This window comes from Syngnathus floridae, chromosome 14 (genome assembly GCF_059516105.1).
Source record: "Syngnathus floridae isolate MCC-2025c chromosome 14, RoL_Sflo_1.0, whole genome shotgun sequence".
Taxonomy (NCBI): domain Eukaryota; kingdom Metazoa; phylum Chordata; class Actinopteri; order Syngnathiformes; family Syngnathidae; genus Syngnathus; species Syngnathus floridae.
Genome location: NC_142426.1, coordinates 5,651,213 through 5,667,264, shown reverse-complemented (window position 1 = coordinate 5,667,264; position 16,052 = coordinate 5,651,213). Strand labels below are relative to the sequence as shown.

General features: G+C 43.4%; 1 protein-coding gene across 3 annotated transcripts in view; it reads right to left on the bottom strand.

Moving 5' to 3' along the window:
- adgrl2b.1 (adhesion G protein-coupled receptor L2b, tandem duplicate 1) overlaps positions 1-8,402 on the bottom strand; it is an 88,228-nt gene extending 79,826 nt beyond the window's left edge. For 2 of the 3 annotated variants that reach the window (XM_088395523.1, XM_088395524.1), the window contains exon 1: positions 7,021-7,616. The gene's annotated coding sequence lies outside the window, so the exon portion shown is untranslated. Of the gene's footprint in view, positions 1-7,020; positions 7,617-7,952; positions 8,238-8,299 lie in introns of those variants that run through there. The other variant, XM_088395522.1, reaches the window with a different exon arrangement.
- Positions 8,403-16,052: the final 7,650 nt, after the last annotated feature.

The window sequence follows — 16,052 nt, the reverse complement described above, 5'->3', positions numbered from 1 at the left end:
CATCAATAATTCACCTTCATCGGGAAGCATTATCTAACAGCCTTATGAAAGTTTAAAGCTTCTGGGTGACAACATAAGGAGCCGTGAACGCTCTGCCAGAAGACCAAGCAGGGCGGCGGCGACCCCCGGCAACAGACATGTTAGAGTGGAAACAGGCGACGGCGCTCCGGTGAGGCCCGTTTAACCGCTAGGCCGACAGATGCGAGTCAACGACGTGAAGGAGAAAAAAAAAAAAAAAAAAAAAAAGAGCACACAAAGGTGGAAGCGTTGGCTGGGCTGTATTAACGCCCGGGCTCGCTCTCATTGACAGTTAAATCCCTCTAAGCCCGGATCAATTACAGCCAGCGCTGCTGTAATTAAAACGCTCTAACAAAGGTCTTGGAAGCACCTTCCCATTGAAAACAAGCAAGGCTCCCATCACTGGAACTGTCTCCATGCAGTATACTGGCTTAGAAAAGTCCAGAAAAGACATCAATAGCAGGGAAACCGCCCCCAATTTCACACTTTTTTTTTTATTCACTGAAATCTCTCCTCGGCTATTCCGCAAAACAAGCTAATTTAAATGAAAAGCTTGTGTTCAGCCCTGATAACAAGAATACATACTTTTCAAAACATCTTTTATGACAGCTACTGAATGACAGGATGATTATGTTGCCTAATTAAAACTCCGCCATGAACTAATTAGCAGACAGAACTTCATCAGAACTCAAGATACCGATCATCGGTGCCCCTTAGCCGCTACAAAGTTATCACAAATTAGCCCAGCTAGCGCAGCCAAATTCCGATTCCACATAATCATTGGTTTATTTTCGAGGGGGTTGTCGCCTTAATGCTTCATCGGTTGAAACCTAGATTTAAAAGTTGCCTTACAGCAGCCGCCAAAATTACCCTTGAAAGCTGCTCCCCTGTGGCGCAGAGGATGGACGACTGCGTCGACACGTCGCGCTAGCAAGACGGCTGAGTGAGCTGACGCGTTGTGAAAGCAAGCCGTGCCATTCCGGGCCGTAGTTTCCCATCCTACGTGACAACACCTGACAATCACGCCCCCCCCGAGAACTGTCAAGGGATTGGGAGATAACCCCTCACCTTGAAAAACCTGCTAGCACCAAGCCAAGATAAGACGCGTAACTCGAATGTCATACAAAACATGCACCTTTAAATCTGACATAACATTGAAGGTCAAATGTGGTGTGATAAACTGGCCTGTGACTTCATTTTATGGTTAAAAAATTTGGAGGATCATGTGAAATTTCACTGATTGCTCGCCGTACAGTTATTTTGCAGCTACCAACAGAGGGCGCTATTATTCAAACTGGAATTAGCTAGCCTAAACAGGCTGCTGAAGAAATTAAAACAGAAAGTAAAGTTAGCAACTTTTTTTTTTTTTAGCTCATGGACTACATTCACATGTTGACTAGCTTCAGAAGATGAAGATGGAAGTACTTTGGTTTGTTCCAAATGGCCTTCGGGTTTGAATGTGAAAAGGATTAGCTGGAAGCCTCGGCATTCCACTCCATTCCATGCTGCACTTTAGTAGAAAAAAAAAAGCACTTCATGTCAAGGAACTGAAACCTAAATTCTCATCTGTATCTTGTATGAGGATTACCACGAAAAGACTTCTCTTGCACCAGCATAAAAACAATGCGAGTATTCGTTCTATATTTGCAAAAGTATTTAAAAATGTCAGCAATGACATATCGTGGGAGGTGACATTCAAGCACGGCAGCACCGGTGCGCTAAATATGGAAGCCAAGGAGCGATTCCAGTCGAATTATTTTTTGCTATTAATTCGACTGAGTAACTTTTGCGCACGAAAGGCTCCGAGAAAAGAATACCGGCTGTCAATCAAAGTCGAAGCGAGCTGTGGACTGCACATGTGGGAAATGAAAGACACTGTACCAGCTTCCATTTTTTCCCACTTTTCTGCGCCAAATGAGAAATAATACCGTCACACTACATCAGCCGAGTGATTTACATTTTTATATGATATGGAGAATGCCGCGGGAAGGGTGCGGGGTCGGGTGGGCTAGGTGGAGGGAGGGAGCTCATCGGGAAACATTCCTCTGCAGTGGAGCATGAACTGAAATGTCAATTTCTTGGGTAATTACAAGAAATTATTTAGGAATTTGGGGGACGAGACAAAGCACAGGAAGATGGATGGTGCGTCGGTGCGCCCTTTTTTTTTAAATGCGCGCACGCTTCATGTGACCCACGTTGGCAACTCCCGCCTTGGGACAAAAGCAACATGTGCTAATGGCAGGAGGGAGAGAGTTGGACAAACGGAGAAGCGAGGGCGGCCCGGACAACTCACAGGTCAGTGCTAATCTTGTGATAGATGGAGCCTAAAGACCCGGGACACATCCATCACGCACCGCCGACGGCTCCCCAACTGGGAGAGATTTGCAAACAGCAAAGGGTTAAAGCGCAGCCCAAACGGACCTCTGATCATCCATCACTCAAGGCAACAAGCTCCTTTTTCTTTTTTTTTTTAAAGCGTATCGCCCTCTTTGACAACACCGAGGGGGGTAGTGGGGGGAATACACGGGGGCGATCCGATTTAAGACCTTTAAGGCTATGTTGATCATTAAATATCCATTTTAAAAGCAGTGGGGGAAAGTTAACCGTCGTTTGGAACACGGAAGGTGGTAGGTAGTACAGGAGAGGATTTCCTCCCCCTGCCGCCGTCGATGTCCTCGCCACCACGCGCACATCCATCAAGTTAACTACCCACACACACACACACACGTAATCACTCCGCTCATTTGTCTCCTTGTATTTGGCTACGGGAGTCACATAACAGCCGTGCTGGGGATTCACAGTTCGATGGAAAGCTCGCCCGGCAGCACTTTGGTGAATAAACAAAATGGCCTCCGCCAAGGTGCGCGTGTTTACATCTGTCTTCCCATCAAGCTAGCTGCCAATCACGCCTCCTGAGATATACGTATATCTTTGCAAAATGTCACCAGGTAACATTTACTGTGCTTAAGTGGGATCTAAATAGTTTACGGGACTTACAATTTAATCCTGGGCCACAATACCTTCTGCCAACACTGCTGTCATTGATTTTGGAAGTGACAAATGTTGCTAGGTTGTTTTCGTCTCGCCGGTTCACGACGCCGCGTGGGGCTAGCAAAAGGCGTGAAGCGTAGCGGTAGCTCAGCAGCAACCTTTTAAAAAAGAAAACAATCAAGTTGCGATGACCTGACCATGCTTTTCTGCACTGTTAGCACTGCAACCTTCCCACACAAACGAGACAGAACGCTAGCCTACGCGAGTTAAGTCAAAAGTCGTCGTAGATAATTGCGCACTCAGGGTTCGCTTATGGCGGACGAGCGGGGTGAATAAATCGTGAGTGTAACCTCAAGAACAAACTTTAAAGTCCTACCATGCTGGACATTTCGCAGCTCAGATGCAACTCAAATCAGTTTTTGAGACTTCAGCTTCAGTAGTATCTCAACCACAAACTGTTTTTAACCTTTGGCTTTTTTTTTGCAATACCAGAGATGAGAAGAGGGGAAACCGTTTTACAACAGTGCCACTTTGAAGGTGAAAAAGCTCCATTCAATTCACAACAACTAGTAGGGAAAACATTTTAACACATAAATACAACCGGGGATGGCTCTGTGGGTGACTGCTCATCCTGTGATCGGAACGGAAGCGTCCCGTCTTGACCGGCAGCGATGATTCATGGCGGGCCATCCTTCTCTTTGCCGCCTTCTCCATTTGTTGTCCGACGTTTCAGTGCGAGAGCATCAAAGGGAATGAGACAAGACAGCTGTCAAAGCCCACGCCCGGTGAGTGAAGATGGCAGGTGAGCATCTGTCACTTCCCCCTCTCCCCTACCCTCCCCTCGCTACTTCTCAAACTGCTTCGAACAAAAAGACTGCAGGCCTGAGCTCTTGCGACTACAGCAACACACGCTTAGCCGCATTAAACCTAAGGACATGTTCTAGTTCTTTAAGTCGCCGTTTGATGTTAAGAAATTTTTGGCCCTCGGGTAATCTGCAGAGTTGCACATCTGGAGTCCAAAGACACAAACTAAAATGCGTGTTCTGCATTATGGGTTAACTTTCAAGTTGGTCGAGACTTAAGTGTCACTTTTTGGTTGTATGACAAAAATCAGTGGTTTACTTCTGCGGTGTCATTACCCCCATAAAAAAGAGCAAAACCAATTCCAAGTCCTCCATTGTGAGCCTCGTGCAAAAAAAAATTCCCATTGTGAAACTAATAAGAGTTATCACTTTCCTCTTCAGCCAACTAAGAGAAAAAAAAAGAATGATGAGCATGGGAAAACAAAAACAGTCTTGTCAGAGTCTTTTTCTTCACAATAGCTGCACGCAAAGTGTAAGCAATATTATTTCTGCTGCACACAATCGCTTGCTCAGTGTCACATCCAGTTCCAAAGCTTTACAGCGTGAGGAGAAAATTCCCTCCAGCTATTTTAGATGTCTGTGGCCAAACGAGCAGCCAAAGTGAGTAAACACATTTCCATCAGCTTACAGTTCGTACGCACACACTGGATGCTTTATTCTGTCCCTTTAAGATCAGATCTTTGTCAATGTGTGCTACAGGGCATGAGGGGATGGGGTGGGAGTGGAGAAAGTGATCCAAGGTGGCCAATGTTCCCACTAAAAGACTATAAAAGGCGTTTGATGATTTAGATTACGGCCGGCAAATTCTCTCGCTGAATCATAATCACAAACAAAATGTTCAAAAAAAACGCCGGCTGTATCGTCAACCAGCAGCAGGATGAGGCTGCTTAAGAGGAAGAGGAGGGAGAAAGGAATGAGGAGAGCGGGCGGTGCTGCTGGCTCATGTTCTCCCTATTGAAATGCAAGCACTTTGATATGGAAATGGAAAGTTAGAAAAAGCCGTTAGAATTCACACTCGTCCGCATTGGAACCATTTGCGCCAGCCAGGCGACATGAGATGGCACTTCCTTCCCGGGATGAAGCCGACAAATGGACACGAGCAGCATGCATGGCTCGGGTGAGAGATGGAGTGGAGGTAGAGAGTGTATGCGCGTGGGGGGGGAGCAGAACATTTGTCCTCCTCCCGCTCGCTCTCTTTCAATGCCTACAGTGCAAGCTGAAAAGCAGGATTTTTTTCATACAATCGTCAAAGAACGGAGGACCTGCCTCCTCCCTCCCTTCCTTCCACCAGGCCAAGAGGATTTTAGGTTCACACCAAAACGTCAAAGTTCAAAAATAAACCCGAATTTGTCATCTCTCGACATGCAGATGACATCACACAAAAGCATGAGCAGGCTTGGCATCGGCCAGAAAAGTACAAGCGCTCCTCTTTTACATACCCTGACAGCTGCTGGATACATTTCACGCATGGAAAGTATTGGGACACACCTCTTAATCAATGGATTGATCCATGGCGGCCTCGTATATACGACACCATTTAGTCCTCCCAAATCTTAAATCGATTACTTAAAATGAGTAGATCGATAACATTGAACCACCGGGTTGGTGAGGGAACCTTGGGCCGTTAATGGTCCACTGGCGCATTTAAAACAGCTAACCATGGAATTCTAACAAACAAAACCTCAGAGGGACTAACATAAAAAAAACCACAAATCCTCTTTAAAGAGAAGAACCAATAATTGTTCCACCATTTTGCATTTCACCTTACATTCACATTTCTTCCCAAATTTGCACTCAGACGACTTGAACAAAACTGAAATCTACACATATGAAACAATGCATTAATAATTGCGCCAAGGACGATACATCATGACGCAGTGACTGTATAAACACATATATAGTAAAAAAAAAAAAAAAAAAAAAAAACAGCAACAGTTTCAAAGAAACTGACTTCACGCCTGCACATATGACGCTACTTAGATCAAATAAATACATTTCTTCATGAATAATCATGAACATTATATTATTTTCATTATTATTATTGCATTTCTAATCAGGCACATGGTGTCCATTTCCACTCAAGGTAGCAAACAAAATCAACAATGCAATTATTATAGGCATTAATATGAACTATGTGCACATTAGTTGCAGTGAAAATAATTTTTTGTAGAAAATGGCATGACGTTTTATGCCAGTTTTTTTTTTATTTGTTATATTTTCCCAGCTTTACTTAGATTGCTTTTTTTTTTTTCATTATTACATTTATTTACTGGTTCTATTTTTCCTGTTCTAGTAGGACTTATGAAGTCCAAGATACCAATTCTGGCTCCAAAAACAACTAGGCAGTCAGGGCTCCATCAATTACTAACTATGAGCACATTCGTCTTATTAATGGTCCACCACCGAGACATTTTGGACAATCGCATGCTTCCCTTTGGAGCCCCACAGCAAATAAAGGCATGATTGGATGAGTTTGCCGTGGAAGACCACCAAGGATATCACCTTGTAAGACTTTGACTACTGACCTCATAGGTCTGTATAAAAACGCTCACTCCAACATCTTCTCGGAACACGTTCTTCTAAATTAATGTCCAATTACTTGACGAGGGTTGCCTTATATAACGCCGCAATGCGAGCTCAAAATTGAACACCGTTCATCAGAATTGTGTTTTAACCTTGATGTGTCAGCGGTGCCTTGCTCTCAGGAGTCTGCCTCCAAAAATGCAAGAGGGGGGCTGGCAGTTATTGCTCCCTAGCCTGTAAAAACTCTGCATCTGTCTGCGTGCGCAAGCGTGCGTCTGTCTGTGTAGTGCGTCTGCGTGCGTGCCATCATCTCGCATGACTGGCATGGAGCTCCGTGAATTATACATGCTCTGAGCAATGATCTTATTTTATAGCTGCAAATGGAGGTAAATGGAGACAGCAAGTGACATCCAGCTACTAAAGATGCTCTTCAAAGATGTTACCAAAATACGATATTGCACTTGGCCAGAGACAAACGCGTGTATTCAGTTCTTCTAAATCTCAAAACAAACACGATAAACTCTACATTGCTAATTTCTTGAGATTATAGAACATGTTCTAAAGTCAGCCACTTCTCCTGCATTGAGATTAAACGTTCTGGGTCTATTGAGGAGATGCTACTTACTGTGGCAGAAGGATGAAGGAGTGGAAATTTCAGATCGACACCCTGCTCCCTTTCAACTCGGCTGGCCTGGTTCAAAGGAGGAGGCCCCCACAAACTGAGCTTCGGGTCACACAAAAACGGACTCAGCTCGGCTGCATGTTCGGGTGGCCTCACAGCGGACAGGCGGCGGTGGCGGGTAGTCGATACATCCAAGTCGGGGCGAATAGCTCCATATGCAAGGAGAGGATCGGGGGGGTTTCAAAAGTAAAGCCCGCGAGCACCGTTTAAAAAGAGAACGGTTGGAGTGGGGAGGTGAATTGAAAGAAAAAAAAGTCCCGTGCAGATCGTGACAAAGTGGGTCTGGAGAGTATTTAAAGCCCGACGGCGGCACACTCAAGCCGGGTCTTGTTGAGATGAGATCCTCGCTGAGCTCCGGGATTTAGTTGCACGCCACCACGCGCATGTCGCATCCACACAACTCGAACGCTGTCAGGACGACAACTGAGCAGCGAGCAGACGAGCAAGGAGCATTGGACCGACGCTTTGCAGCAGCTGGCTGGACACAGACGCGAGGAAATCCCGGAGTGGAATTCACTCAGATCCATTTTGAATTCGGAATGGATTCAAACTGTCATTAACCCTTGTGGTAGCCTACATAGGTAATTAATTCTCTAGCGAGATGATTCGTTGGCAAAACAGGAACTAGTTATCTAAAAGTAGTTCGTTAGGTTGTGTAAATTGACAGCACTAACATGGAGTGGAGTGTTGTCAGAAACGGAATGGATTCAGGTAAATTCAGGTTATTCAATTCCAAGTGCAGAAAGCAAACACTTCCACAGTTTAGTTTTAGCCACAGGTGCTTTAACTCAGTGGTCCCCAACCTTTTTTGCGCCATGGACCGGTTACGTGTCAGAAACCGGCCTTTATAACAAATATAAAAAAATAAAACTCACCTTTACGTTGAATTAGTGGAAGCTTGTTTCTCACAAATCTTCACCAATGGTAAAAGGTTTCTTCGCCTTAGCAATACGGTTAGCCACTAAGAACGATGGTCACATTTGTTGATGTGGTTGTGGTTCTGTCATTCTTCGTTTTTTTCTTTCAAAAAATTCCAAAGGTCTGTCTTTTAATACAGGATGCTTGGTCTCCATGTTCCGAAACAGTTTTGAAGGCTTTATTGCTTCGTTAGCTAGCCTGTCGCCGCCACATATGCCGAGTGGGCTGAGGGTGTCAGTCACCTGTATCGATAAATTCATATTTTAAGTAGGACTCCAGAAATTTTCTTTTAAACGCAGCTTACCTTGACTTGGAAGTCGTAGCCTCTTCTTTTTTCCTTTTCTGAAGATGCTTTCCAAACATCTCTGTTTCTTGCTCATTTTTGCTAGTTTCGCGGGCACGACTGGGGTGACGTCACTAGACTTGAACGAGCGTCAAGAGACATAGATGCACCGACGGATGTGATTAGGAGAGAATCGCAGAATTTTACTATTTTTCAAAATAAATTCTTACTCATTTTTGCTAGCTTTACGTGTTCGACTGGGGGGGGGGACATGTCACGTGATATCCATCCATCCATCCGTCCATCCAGACAGACTGACAGATTTTTTTTTCTCCTTAAGCGCATGGATTTAACAGCTCTGGACTATAATTATTAGCTCATTTGCTAAATTTGATTGTTAACTTGCGAGATGAGTTGATAGCATGACAAACAGGAAGTTGTTATCAAGCTAGATAGGAAATTATTTTATTTGCAAATTTCAAGCACTAAAAATGGAGACATTGTCAATAAAAATGCTTCTGATGTGTTCTTGTTGTATTATTTTATATGTTCTGTAAAGTGCTTTGTTACAGCCACGGCTGTAAAAGCGTTATATAAGGGTAATCAGAGGGTTTTCAAGCTATAATTATATCCGTTTCTTCATTATTTGGTTAGCTTGATAGTCGTTCATGACATTGGGGGAATTTTTGGTTTTGAGTTTCCATCGGATAGCAATATTAAATGAATGTATTCTATTAATACCCCTGATATGTATTGTTTACTAACCACACCACGCATCCTCTGGTGGTTTCAAAAAAGATATGCTGATTGTTTTTATTTTTAACTTTGTTTTATGTCCCTGATGAGATTTACAACTGAAACCCCAACTGACTGTTGGGACCGTGATTATGCTCTGTTGCTGGAATTACCACTCCAAAGTTGAGAGCGCATTACTGTAAGCTGTAACACATGAGCATTAAAATTCCATTTGCGGGCAAATATGATCTAATCTTAATGGCTAACCAGACAACAAAATGTTTGCCTATAAAACAACCAAAGCTATGAATACGCCAGATGCTAGATGCAAAATAATATGAAAATGGGGATGAGAAATATTTTATTGGGTCACCACACAAATGCCGTGCATCCCTATCGTCACGGCAACATGCAAGTTCTCTATGAGATGTCTACGCCTTGTCATTAGGCCTCCAAACACCATGCAAAGTTGTCTTAGCAGTCAGACGGCACAAAGGGAAACGGAAGGCCCTTTTTGTGGCGACGCTCTCCTCAGGTTTGTAACATCGCTTCCTTATATGAAATCTCACGAACGGCTTCTCCGCTATTTTTAGCTCCTCGGCATTGACAATGAGAGCTCCCTCTCTGGTGCGAAATCAGACATTTAATTCAGGATGTATTTGCTTAAGTGGAGTCAGTCCAAGTACAAATACTCAACCGCAAAATGAGAATCTATTAACGTCTGAAATGTCACTTGGCTCCCTCTCATGAGCCAAAATACATAGCCGGGGTGAGTGGTCTCTGTTACCCGTGGCTTTGGTATCAAAACAGACGTCGAGCCACACACATGAGATTTGGGTCATGCTCACCAGGTGGAAAGTGAAAAGATGAGTGAGGCAGACTAAATTTACAAGCTCACATCATCATACCGAGAGAAATCATGTTTATGTATGGCCTGAAAACAAAAGTGTGAACTCTCCCTGGATGGCTGGCTGTCTTATTCATTGTGGTCACTACACTGTAGATGTAAATACACGCACAGAGAAAAATGAGATTTTTTTTTTTTTTTTCTAAAATGCTTGGCTTGGCTGTTTCAAGGCACCATGTCATTCTCGCCTGTGTTGAAAACCCCCTAAAAATAACAGCTCGGAATTTAAGGAGTTTTTCCTGCCGACTCATTTGTGGGTTGGAAAGACTTGTCATCGCAGGAACGGAGCCCCATCAAGTTAATAACAAGCTTTAAAGGATCTCATCATTACAACACCAAATTGGAGTTTCCTTGGAAAGTCTATGCAAATGTTGGGAGAGGCTGCTGCTGATTTAAATGCGAAAGAAAGAAATGTGAGGAACACTTTATGGTGTGTCCAAAAACAAAATGTACCAATACCGCCCCTAGCGGTTGTGAATGGCAAAGCGGAAAAACATCAAACCAATCAAATTAGTAGAGACTTTTTAAGGTCACGTTTAGGAACAAATAGCAAAATGCAAAACCGCTCATTTATTGTGTAGACAGGAAAATGAAATGTCAAAATAAATGCACTCCCTGTACCTCGTCTAATATTTTCTGTCTGAGAACTTGGCAATATAATTCCTGATCCTTGGGTCATTTCGACAAAAAATATACCACATGCCTGTTATGAGAACACCCGTGAAATATTCAGAATTATGAAAAAAAAAATGCACAATACATCTCATTTGAATATCTCATTTGAAACACGTCTGGTGTTGATGGCAGTTGATAGTGTTGTGAAATTTCCTTGATTGAGGTTGGGGGGAAATCAGAGTGAATTAGTTGCTTGATTGCTACACATACTGTATAAAAAGTGTAGAAATAAATATACTTTTTAAATACTATGACATGGGAAAGGAGAAGTGCTGTCTGAATTCTCTGAACACCATTCCAGTGTGGTAGCGGAGGTCCTCTTGAAGCTTATCTAAAGCACTTCCTACAGCTGATATCGTACATTAGACCTCAAAATGGTCGAGAGTGAATCAGCAGCGGATCTGATGCCTGCAGTCAAGTAATACGTAAGGTAAGCTTGCTTTTTGATATTTTCATTTCATCTTTCCAACATCTGTAGCTTCCACATTCCTGGTTTTGCTCACCCAATATACTTTAATTACTATAGCTGGCAAGGGGCGGGGGGGAGGTAGAGTAGAGGGGAGTAAATACCAGGGGAACATCCACATAAGATTACCTATGACGGCTCATTATCGCAAAGTTATTACGTTTCTGTGCAATAATTAAAAGCAGGTAAAAATAAAGATCACACTTTGTCGCTGCGCTGCACTCGGAATGTGTTTAACGGTCACATGTGACTTGAGCATATGGATCCTTTTACACTGGTTTGTTAATTTATTTAAAAAGCCTAATAAAGCTTAGTAACATGCCGGAAAATCATCAGCAGAACAAAAGAGCAGCTCGCGTGTAAGTACAACGTGAACGTCATTACATAAGTACATCTTTTGGGCTCCTTTGTGATCTTTTGGGTTTGAGGCCCGCGGGGAGTTGGAGGACTCAAGTCACTCGTGACGCCTTTAAAGCTGTTGTCGTCTTGTGTGGACAAGGGCTGCGGAATAAACGCGGGGTGTGGTGAAGAAGAAGAAGAGAGCGTAGAGCTGGGAATGCTGCGGCGAATACATCCCGAGTCATTACTAAGAGGTTTTGCTCATTATGATCAAACGCTTGAAACTCAAAGGCCATCTCATCCTATAAGAGAGGAGTCGTTTATTGAGGAGAGAAGGAGGGGGGGGGGAGGGAATCAAAGGATGATTCGATAAACGCTCTTGTTCCATGCAGACTTCTCTGCAGAGGAATTCTCCATGCGTAGCTTGGCTTTTTGTTTAGAGTAGCTCGCCGCAGCAATGAGGCGGATGAAAAGGGTCAACCTGATCACGATCTTGAAATCCATGGCGGAATGGAAAAGACATATTTTATGATAAGATTATTTTCATCCGAATCAATGTTGCATCAACAGTTCAGAGGATTTAGTTGAAATCATAGCCCTTGCCTGTTTTTTGTTTATGCATCTCTGCCCTTGTATATAATTCATTTTCCTCTAGCTTTTTTATCTTGGTGTTTTGCTTCTCAGCTGTTATTGAGAGTGTAAGGGAGGTCATTTGTTTTCATGAACTTCCAAACAAGAAGAGCGCATCGGCATGTACACAAGTTCAAGCTTGGTGGAAAATTTAAAAAAACTGCATGAGGAATAGTGGAAGAAAAAAAACACGAGAGGCTAGCTTAACTGTTAGCTTGTCTGGCAGGTATAAACTCATCGTCTCATTTTCATTGTAATGAATGAACTGAATGATGTGTTGTAAAAGCACTCAACACAAATTGTTGCTCCTCTATTTTTGCCCAAAATGGCCGTAATTGTTTTTGACAGTCCATTGCCCGCCCGAACAGATAACATCTGCGATTGGTATAAAATATTTTATGAGGAAGGTTAAAAAAAAAAAAGAATCACGCTTAACACAGCCCACACCGGTGAAAAATCAAAGATAATCTCTTCAGGACATAGTATATAATTAAAATGTCTAGATAATGGGTATGCACTCTTCACGCAAAATCATCACCAAATCGCGTGGTAGCATGCTAATCGCTAAACCGGACCAAATTGACCGACACTTCAGGCACATTACCGGCCAACAAAATCCTGCTGGCCGACGATAGCACAAAACATTAACTGCAATATCGGAAATGTGTGTCAGGCCGCTTGTTTACCAACTTGTTTCGTCCACGGTTGCTGAAACAACAAGTGTGCCCAGAGGAGCAAACATAGCTTGTTTGGGAAGATTCTGGTGGAAAGTGGACGCTGTACTGCCCTCAATTGCCCCGCAGATGACAGATTAAAGATCTCCTGGTACCCATCAAATCCAATTGCCCTCCATCCAAGCCACCATGCGGTAGCTGAAGGATGTTTATAATCTGCCTTTTGCAGCATGCTCTTCTTTGCTTTGAGGTCAACACGTACTGAGTGGAATTTAGTTGGGAAACATTCGGAACTTTGTGTTAAATGTAGAGTGGAACCTCAACATTCACATTTGGAAGCCAATCAAAAGTTTTTTGGGGGGGAAATATGTCTCACACAAAAAGCCACACGTGAGACTTTGGCACGAAAAGATTAAATGTCATTTTAAATTAAAATTAAGAATAAAAATGGTTGAGAAACACAAACGGCTAGCTTGCACGATTTGAAGTCACCTACAGTACAAATGTGTATTTCTAAAGTTTTTTTGGAGGTTGTTTGGAGGAGGTTTGAGGGTTCAGCCTTAGTATGTTCTCGCTTCCGGAGCGGGACTTTATATAAGACTCAATTTTTTTTTCTTTTTGCTTCCTTCTAAGCCCCTTCCCCATGAGACTTGAGTTGACAGCTAGAAGTTAGATCCAGAATATAGAGGGTGAATTCAGCTCACTACAGCACATCAAGTCTGACATGAAACAAGGATCCAGACTTGGTAGGTCTTTTTTTGGCTCATATAGCAACGCTATGAAGCCCCCCCCCCTTTTGCTTAAATTTGGGGAAAACAGGACACAGGATCACTGTCGCTTTTGTTAGAAGAATAACAACCCTGAAATAAACATATCCAGAGCGAGGACGGATTGCGATTCAGTCTGGAGCATTTTAAAACGCTTACTAAAGCACTTTGTTTTAATTCAGTACCCCAGTGGTGCATGTTTATCTTTATCCAAATGTTGTGTCAGTGCTTCCGACGCAACAAGTCGACTCTATTCCACAAATGGAAACAAATGCTCATTGTTCTTTTGTTGAAAGGAAGTAGGCACGTTACAGGAAGTACAAAAGACAACAACAAAAAAATTGTAGCTATTATACCAATTTTTTTGAATTTATTTGGAACTCAAGACGTTTCTTTTAAATTATATTACGTGTGTGTGTATAATATATATATATATGTATATAAAATGTATTTTTTTTTCCGGTTTAACTTTAAGGAAAAACAAAAACAGGGTCCTCTGCATGCCCGTGAAAGGAAAGCTGTCATTCATGCAAACGGCCTGGGACCGCCACTATTTTTAGCACCCCGGAGCACAAACCTAACCTAACACCAAACACAGAGGCGATAAATAATAAATCTAGCAAAGAGGATGATATTATCCTCTCTCAAGGTTGCTTGGTTTGAAGATGTTTTTTTGAAGCAGCTCATGAGAAAAACTGTTAAAATAAGAAATGAAGAGGGAAAAAAAAAAAAAAAAAGCAAGCTGAAATAGATGTGAGTGCCTTTCAGAAGTAGCCCGAGACTGAAGTGTATATTTTCCCGGAGAGAGAGATAAAAGAAGTCCAACCGAGTGCGAGTTGCGCTGCGAGCTGGTTTTTCGAGCGTGTGCTGTCAGCAGCCGGTAATCAAAGCCATTACCCACGCCGGCGTTCTCCTACAAAATATCACCGTAGCCCTTCGACGCTGATAGCCGAAATGGCCGACGCAATACCTTATCCATTCCCTTCCAATTGAGCGCTGCCAATTTTGAAATCAATAATGCCAACGCTGACTTGTACCTGTCTGAGGGATTATCCCGAACACTGGGTCGAATCTCTTCAAACGATGGCGCTAATGGCGGCTCTTTAGTGGTACGGTTTGCGGGCCTAGCTCGTAATAGATGCCATTGTGAATTCGACTACAATGTGAGCCTTTCTTCTGCGCGCAAGCTGTGGCAGATGTGAAAAGAACTGAGAATGATTTAAACCTTTTTGCAAGACAGACTAGCAAAGGTGGCCATTTTTTTTTCCCCTCAAAATCTCCATGGTGGCCACATCAATCCCTGTCAAACGTGCGACTCCACTCAAAAGCCTATTTCATGAGATGAGTACAGTGGGCAGAAGGGGGGGAAAAAAATCTCTTTGTCCCGGGATATTTTATGATTTATGCCCCGGTGGCGGGATTGTTTCACTTGAGAGGAGAGCGACTAGCGTCTTGCACACGTGCACGCCATGAGCGCACATGAGAGACGACGGAAGACGCTGAGACCATGATAGCGGGCTCATATTAAAAGCATTTATCCCTCTCCGGGCGCCAGGCTGTCTGACACGGGCTCAAATTGATTCTTAATTGGGTTTGCATGGACCCCCGGATCTAGCGTTGATGAACGCGGCCGAGGCCCAACGCGGACATCGGCGGCGGCTCGGGACCACACGGGCAGGAAACGTGATAAGGCAAGAACACGATTGCCTCTTATAGAGTCCGCTTCAATACAGAATGATGGAATCCGCACATGTGTGGAGCGGATTTAAAAGAAGCATCCGTCTTTTCGACGGAGCGGAACAAAACAGCCGATTCAAGAAAGGGACGGCATTCGTCATCGCAAGTCGCAAGCGGTTGGCATGAACCAGCTGTGGAGCTTTTCCACAGACTCATTCTTCCTCGAGTGAGTGGGGCAGGCAAGGGGGGGGGGGTTGCAATAAATCAGTCCGAGTTGCGGCGGAATGTAAGCCGGTCCTCTGGAACAGCTTGGTCTCGGTAGAGGTGATTTTCTCTTTTCTAGCTTGACATTCTTCATTATCTATTTTGGCTTGCCTTGCGTGCACGCGCTGCTGGAAAGACGCGTTGAAAACAGACAAGGGGGGGGCTCAAATACTCCCCGGTGCCCCTCGGCTGCCGCCCCCTTTTTTCTCCTGCAAAGCTCAGCATGCCACCATTTGAAGAGGAAAGGGGGGAGGCCTCCCCTATCTTTGCTTGTCGTAGCATTTTCATCTTCCGCTCACACTGATAATAACAATTAACTGTTATTATCGTCAACGGTAGAAAGAGCATAGTCTAGACTCGCTCTATATTTAAAGTAGCCTAAAATAAAAACTGACCTGGTAATATATTGAAATCAAGTCAAATGGGATCTACAGTACCGAACCGCTTTCAATACAACGTCGTTGAATGAATACATGGCTGACAGTATCAATGAAAGCTTAACGTCAGGATTTTTGTCAAAAAAAACATTTCTTTATCTTTGATATGCATTTGACACAGTTTCACGTCCTATCTGAGGCTGGCGGTGATATCAGCTCATTCTTTCACATCTCCTCATTATATTCCACTTGACTTGGTTCTT